This window comes from Cyprinodon tularosa, unplaced genomic scaffold, assembly GCF_016077235.1.
Source record: "Cyprinodon tularosa strain WSP-4 unplaced genomic scaffold, ASM1607723v1 ctg605, whole genome shotgun sequence".
In the NCBI taxonomy this organism is placed as follows: Eukaryota; Metazoa; Chordata; class Actinopteri; order Cyprinodontiformes; family Cyprinodontidae; genus Cyprinodon; species Cyprinodon tularosa.
The window spans coordinates 188,282-196,478 of NW_024039347.1; positions in this window are offsets into that span (position 1 = coordinate 188,282).

Genomic DNA, 8,197 nt, shown 5'->3' on the forward strand with positions numbered 1-8,197 from the left:
GGTTGAGGTCGGCTGGTTGCGATGCTGAGGCCAACAGGGGCGGAACCCTTCAACGTTTTTCTTAAAATCAGGGTATTGTAAAGCCTGTCTGCTTTAAAAACAGCTGTCAATTTATTTGGTTGCAAGTCGCCAGTAAAACAAGAAGAAGAAGAACAGCTGTCAATTTGTTGGAATGTATTTGAAAAGTCATCCGAATTATTTTAAGCCAAATATTAAAGTCAGAAACGCTTAATATTCACCCTGAGTTTTTTTTTTTCTTAATTAATGCAGCTGCAATTGCAGTTTTAGGGCTGCCAACATTTACGGAAGAGGATTAGGGCCACTGGAAAAAAAAAAGTTAACTGATTTTAAATTTTTATTCCAGTTTAATATTGGAAAAAAGTCAGAATTCTGACTTTTTCTCAGAATTCAGACTTTTTTCTCAGAATTCTGACTTTAATCTCAGAATTCTGACTTTTTTCTCAGAATTCTAACTTTTTTCTCAATCAGAATTCTGAGATTAAAGTCAGAACTCTGACTTTTTTCCCCCATATTAAACTGAAATAAAATTTAAAAATCAGTTAACTTTTTTTCTTTTTTCAGTTGCCCTAATCCTCTTCTGTAAACATTTCAGCAAACCTTGGGGTGAGATTTTGAAATGGTTTGGACAGGAAACCCTGTCAGGGTTAGATAAGGAAAGGTGCAGCTATACAGGTGCTGGTCATAAAATTAGAATATCATGAAAAAGTAGATTGATTTCAGTAATTCCATTTAAAAAGTGAAACTTGTATATTATATTCATACATTACATACAAACTCATATATTTCAGATGTTTATTTTGTTTAATTTTGATGATTACAAATGACAACAAATGAAAATCTCAAATTCATCATATCAGAAAATTAGAATATTACTGAAGACCAATAAAAACAAAGGATTTATAGAAATGTTGGCCAACTGAAAAGTATGAACATGAAAAGTATGAGCATGTACAGCACTCAGTATTTAGTTGGGCCTCCTTTGGCCTGTATTACTGCAGCAATGCGGCGTGGCATGGAGTCGATCAGTCTGTGGCACTGCTCAGGTGTTATGATAGCCCAGGTTGCTCTAATAGTGGCTTTTAGCTCTTCTGAATTGTTGGGTCTGGTGTATTGCATCTTCTTCTTCACAATACCCCATAGATTTTCTATGGGGTTAAGGTCAGGAGAGTTTGCTGGCCAATTAAGAACAGGGATACCATGGTCCTTCAACCAGGTACTGGTAGCTTTGGCACTGTGTGCAGGTGCCAAGTCCTGTTGGAAAATGAAATCTGCATCTCCAAAAAGTTGGTCAGCTGCAGGAAGCATGAAGTGCTCTAAAACTTCCTGGTATGTGGCTGTGTTGACCCTGGACCTCAGAAAACACAATGGACCAACACCAGCAGATGACATGGCACCCCAAACCATCACTGACTGTGGAAACTTTACACTGGACTTCAAGCAACGTGGATGAAGTGCCTCTCTTCTTTTCCTCCAGACTCTGGGACCTTGATTTCCAAAGGAAATGCAAAATTTACTTTCATCAGAGAACATGACTTTGGACCACTCACCAGCAGTCCAGTCCTGTTTCTCTTTAGCCCAGGCAAGACGCTTCTGACGCTGTCTGTGGTTCAAGAGTGGCTTGACACAAGGAATGCGACAGCAGAAACCCATGTCTTTCATACGTCTGTGTGTGGTGGTTCTTGAAGCACTCACTCCAGCTGCAGTCCACTCTTTGTGAATCTCCCCCACATTTTTGAATGGGTTTTGTTTCACAATCCTCTCCAGGGTGCGGTTATCTCTCTTGCTTGTACACTTTTTTCGACCATATCTTTTCCTTCCCTTCGCCTCTCTATTAATGTGCTTGGACACTGAGCTCTGTGAACAGCCAGCCTCTTTAGCGATGACCTTTTGTGTCTTGCCCTCCTTGTGCAAGGTGTCGATGGTCGTCTTTTGGACAACTGTCAAGTCAGCAGTCTTCCCCATGATTGTGTAGCCTATAGAACTAGACTGAAAGACCATTTAAAGGCTTTTGCAGGTGGTTTGAGTTAATTAGCTGATTAGAGTGTGGCACCAGGGGCCATCAATTTTGAACCTTTTCACAATATTCTAATTTTCTGATATGATGAATTTGAGATTTTCATTTGTTGTCATTTGTAATCATCAAAATTAAACACAATAAACATCTGAAATATATGAGTTTGTATGTAATGTATGAATATAATATACAAGTTTCACTTTTTAAATGGAATTACTGAAATCAATCTACTTTTTCATGATATTCTAATTTTATGACCAGCACCTGTAGGTTGGAGGTTTTCAGTGGATTTAACTGAAACAAAGTGGCAAAATGTGGAATTTTTATAGCACAGTAAAAGTTACTAACATTAAGTGGTCTGCAGTTATGTGGAAAATTTTTCACACAATATACATTATTTTTTTATATTCTGGTGATTTTTTAGAGAAGTGAAGTTAAGCAGGATGGGCCCTACTAAAATATTTGCATCTTAAATAAATTTTAAACTAAGAATTTCACAACTTTTTTCATTAATTATTCTCTTCAGTTCAAGTAAATTAAACAATGGGGAACTATTTTAGCTTTTAGTGGATTACTGGCAGTGATACAGGAACCAGTGCAATCTAAACCTATGCAAACTACACTCTGTATGAATATTTGGTAATATGCTAAGGTTTTAAAAGCTTTATTCATTATGTTTTTCTTACAACTGACAAAACGGCTAAACAATTCAGGTTTTTCTAGGAGGCTGTAGATTTTATAAAAACTCACCATGACAGGAGGCGGCACTTCTCTCGATGTTTCAGTTTGGAAGGTGTGATGGAAATTAAGCTTTTAAACATATTCAATGGACCAATATAAAGATAAATGAATATGATAAGTAATAATAAAAGAAGAACATCTCTGTGGTTTTTCCTCTATGAATCCTGGATCACTGAGTTGTTCTGCACATCCTCTCTGGATGTGGTTGGTCTTTTCTTGGGTGGCTGATCTTTTGAAAAATAAAATGCAAAAGTTATTTTTTTTTTTGTGGAGCTCCTATGGGTTTGAGAGGCAAACCTGAAAGCTTTAAGAATTAAAATATTTGTGTTGGTTTAATTATTCTTAAATTCCAACAGGAGATTATTAAACTAGACTGAGTTGAGTTTTAATGTCTGTAATTTTTTAGTGTGAGAAATTGGGAATATGGAATGTGAGTGTGTGAAGACACTGAGATGGGTGAGTCTCACTCCCAGTGGGTGAGAGTTGACAGCATTGTAGTTTCTTATTCCTCTTTCATGTTCAGATTTTTCTCAACAACACAGTTCAAAATTATAAATATAGATTTAAATGTAAACCACTGCACTAATTTAGACTACTGCAAAATTATCTTAGACAAAGTTTGTGGTAACCAGGAAGCTTTTGGCATTATTCTAGCTAAATATATGACTGCTTTCCTTCTACATTTTTTATTTTTTTATTTTATAAACCAGAATTTCCGTTCCTGGTCTCTTGGTTTAAAAAATACTCCAAGAATGTTCATGTTGGGCCATTCCTGAAGTTCAATAAGAAACCGCTTTCACTATTTAAAACCATATGCAATTATTTGATCAGGATCATAATCCTAATGAAACAAATTTTACATTATAAGTTTAAGGTGAAATATTGGACAATTTTAGCAGAAGCTCTGCTTTTTCCCAATTCTATTCACTTTGTGTCATTTCTGTACATCTCATCTGATGTTGAAGCAGGCTTCTCACTTGTTCACATCCTGTCCTTCCATAGTGATGTTAAACAGGGTCAACTATTAATGTTATTCATGCACGTAGTTTCTTATCTCCCTGTTATAACATTCAGACCTACTGAGAAATGGCATAAAATAATATTATGCACATCAGTCAATCCAATCAGTAGTGCTACACTTTTTTTTTTTTTTTTTTTAAGTGGCTTCATTTTTATGCAACAGAAAATCCTTCCCACCTACAGCTATTAATAAATGCAACAACTAACTGAAATAAAAAAAAAAAACATTACCACAACGTTTTATTTTTCTTTGGGATCAATAAAAACTTTTGAACGTATTATCGCCATAGGCTCTCTAAAGCCAATGGCTTCTGTGTGCATTTTCCGGCTGGGGAAGCAGTGAGTAGTAAAAAATTAACATAAGATGGATTGTCTTTTCAATAAATATTAATTAATGTGTAATGAAGAAACCCCTAACAAAAAATAAATAAATACAGGTTTGATTATTAATGCTTAAGAGTATGTAGGAAGATAATAGTAGAAATAAGGATAAAAAATGAACTTTTTTGTCCCACAATGCAGAAGTTAACTCTCTGCATTATAACCCATCCCCTTTGGGAGCAGTGGGCTGCCATTGTGTGGAGCCCTGGGAGCAGAGTGGGGTTCAGGGTTTTGCTCAGGAACCCAGATGGCAGGCTGTGGGGATCGAACCAGGTACTTGCAACCTTCTCAGAGCACAAGCACGCTGCTCTAACCACTAGGCCAACACTTCCACCTATTATAGTTATTACTTCAGAAACAACTAAAACGCATTTTAACGTGTTAAGCTTTAATTCACTTGGTATGGTATGAACTTTTGCTTTAACTGTTTATCCCATTTTTTAGAGAAAAACACTTATTTGATTCCATGTACAGAAATAGACATTCATCATATGGCAAATCCAAACACACTCTATGAGTCACCACTGCATGCTGGGCCAAGCTCCAGCACACGAAAATCAGCTATTTATCACACCTAATCCATCTTCTCACAATTTTCCTTTAGGATCCCAGTCGCTGGGATCAATAGATATAAAGCCATTTTAGTCATTTTCCCTGTGGCAACAATATATGTTGTTACAGAAAATACACTGAAAAAAAAGATACTTTGGATGAACTTAAAAAAATTACTGTAATTTGTTACACCTAAATTTATTACTTTATCTCAAATTAACTTTCTGATGTGGTTGAAACTATACATTTTGATTTACTAGAAATAGATTTTTTACCTTAAACCAAAGAAAGACATTGCTTTCATACCAAGTAAAACTTTAATTTATGACAAAGACTATAAACAAGTTTTATACTTCGTTAAAACTTAATTTTTCAATTTGGAAAAAACTAATTTTTTACATTACAAATAAGTATAGATTCACTTTGGAATAAACTAATTGAAATGCTGTAATTTTGTTACATGAATTTTTTTTAAGTTTTTTCAACTTAAATTTCTGAATCAACACAAAGTCAATTTTCTCTTGTACCTTACTCAAAACATTATATAGTCCCAAGCTAAAGTGTTAATTTAGGTCAATGAGATTTTTTTTTGCCTTTTATAAGTGAAAATGTCACGACATTACAAGCCAAATTCCCAACAATATAAAACTAAAATTCACTGAAATGATTCACTGCAGATACAAATTAAAAACAGAAAAGTCTCTTTTAAATGCCATTTATTTTTGATGAGTCTGAAAATACCATCTTTCAAAAGGCCAGTGCATATTTTACACAAAGATTAGGGAAAAGAAATTACATGTAAAATTAAACTAAATGTGGGTTTTTCCCATTTTCAGACCTAATGAAACTGCAAAAACATAAACCTACACATCAGCATGAAAAAATACTTTCTTCACCTCTTTAAAACTTCAGAGATCCAAAGTGAGAGTATTAAAACAGGATAAACATTGCTGTCATTGCTAACATTTGAAATACCCATTAAGAGTATGAAAATGAACTTTGAACCATTACAAAATTAGGAGACCCCAAAAAATTAAGAAAAAAAGGGGCTGTGCGTTAAAATATCAATAAACGCAGTTAAAGAAAGAAAAAAAAAAACAGCTAGTGCTGATGTGACTTACTGAATTTAGTATTCACATTTCAAAGGTGATATACATGCCACAATATTTCTACAACAGAAATAAATCCAATAATACAAAAAATAAAAATCACAAATTAAATATTTTGAATTAAATCTAATTTTTCCCTTAGATTAACCTGCAATGCCTTTGAATACAAGCAATAAAACTGCACATGCATCCAACCGTCTTTCTTTGACCAACCCCATATTTAGAGCTTGACACTCAGACTGCACACTCTGCATGTCATTCTCTTTGGTTCAATCTCCATGAAGACTTTCTGCAGCGCATCAAAAGTGTGTCTGAGCTCACAGCCGGTTGAAGACTTCGATGCGAGGGAGCATTAATGGCTGACTGCAAAGTCGAAAAATGGGGTTTGATGTGACGTCACGCTGTCACGTGACAAGAAAACCTAAAGTGAAACCTAAGTAAACCTAAGTGAAACTATTATTTATTTTGAATTGTTTTATTTAATTTTATCCAGGGGGAGTGTCATTTGCTTTGAAACAAACTGGAAATATCAAATTCGAAACGGAAACCACGATTTTTCATTCAACCAATTTAAGAATGCACTTTGAAGGAATGACAAAGTCTTTTCACTTTTTTCAGTGTAGTGCCCACAACTTCACCTTTTAACCAGCAGCTAAAGGCATGCTAGTAATCCATCTTGTATTTATAGACCATGGTTTACTTCTAGTAGATTCTTTCTACATTTAAGCTGTAGAAAAGAATGTATTTGATTAACTTTAAAGAACCATAAATCACACGAAACAGACTAAAACATCATGAACTGATTTAGGGGGTTTGTTTTCCAATTGTGTGACTGGTTGTTTTGTGGAGGAAAAGGTGACCCTGTGTGTTTCTGCCAGCTGCTGGGCAAAAGCCTCTGATCCAGCCAAATTATGCAGGGAGAGAGAATCCCTGCTTAGCTGTGATGCTGTTAATAGACAGCAAGGAAATGCTGGCCATCCTTTCTCATTCTTATGAACAGCAGCATCTGGCTGTATAATTTGTTAATTTTAAACTTTTTTTGTATTAAGAACACTTTTCTTTATTGTTCGGATGAAATATGCTAATTTTGTGAGATAGGAATTTTGGGTTTTCATGAACTGTATGCCAAAATCCTCCGTATTAAGACAATAAAATACCTGGAATATTTCAGTTAGTGTGCAATGAATCTAAAATATATGACTGTTCAAGTTTATCATTAAATTATGGAAAATAATGAACTTTATCATATCACAATATGCTAATATTGTGCATTGCATTGCTTTGCGAAAGTATTCGGCCCCATTGAACTTTCCAACCTTTTGCCACATTTCAGGGTTGAAACACAGATATAAAATTGTAATTTTTTTGTGAAGAATCAACTACAAGTGGGACACAATTATGAAATTTTGCGAAACTTATTGGAAACTTTAAACTTAAAAAAATATATATACTGAAAAACAAGTCGCTTGGGGTATGTCTCTATCAGTTTTGCACATCTAGAGACTGAAATTTTGGTCCATCTTTCCTGCAAAACAGCTCAAGCTCAGTGAGGTTTAACGGAGAACATTTGTGAAAAGCGGTTTTAAGCTCTTTCCACAGATTAGATTCAGGTCTGGCCTTTGACTTGGCTGTTCTAACACCTGGATATGTTTATTTATGGACCGTTCTATTGTAGATCATTAGCTGGATCATTAGCGGGTGAAAATGAGCTATCCCTGAAACGTGAGGAAACAAACGATACAGATAAATAGTTTATTCAAGTCATTAAATCTGCAGTTCAAGTCTGGCTCAAGTCATGAAGTCAAAGTCAACACGTCTGAATGAAATTATGTTTTCCATTGTGATTAATTCTCTTCTATTAAACATTTTCCCTGTTCAAAAAACTAAATACTCTTCCCTGACCAATCTAACTCGAAGGGTAAAATGTCTTTATGGAAACCAGCCATTGCTGGATCTGATGGTCATTTCTTAATGCTGGGAGACCTGATGAAGAAGGCAGCATGTGCAGCAACTGGAGCAACTGGAGAAGAGCAGACCTTCAAGGTGAAAAAAAGCTGATCGTCTCATGAAAGCTGCATTGTCACATTAGACCTGAACAGGCTAAAGTAATTAAAATACAGCGCTGGATGGGTCAGCCAATGTCACTGTTGTGGCTTCTTAGCCCAGTTCGCTGAAGTTGGTGTCAACAAAGGCTGTGAAGGGATTCAAACAGGTTAAAATCTGTCTTTTTATAAAGTCTGTAATCTAGTGCATTTTTTGTGTACAAACTGAATTTCCAGAAATAAGCAATATCAGAACTGATGGCGCAGAAATTACACTATTTTAAAAAGAGCTGCTCTAACAACAGTGATCTCATGGT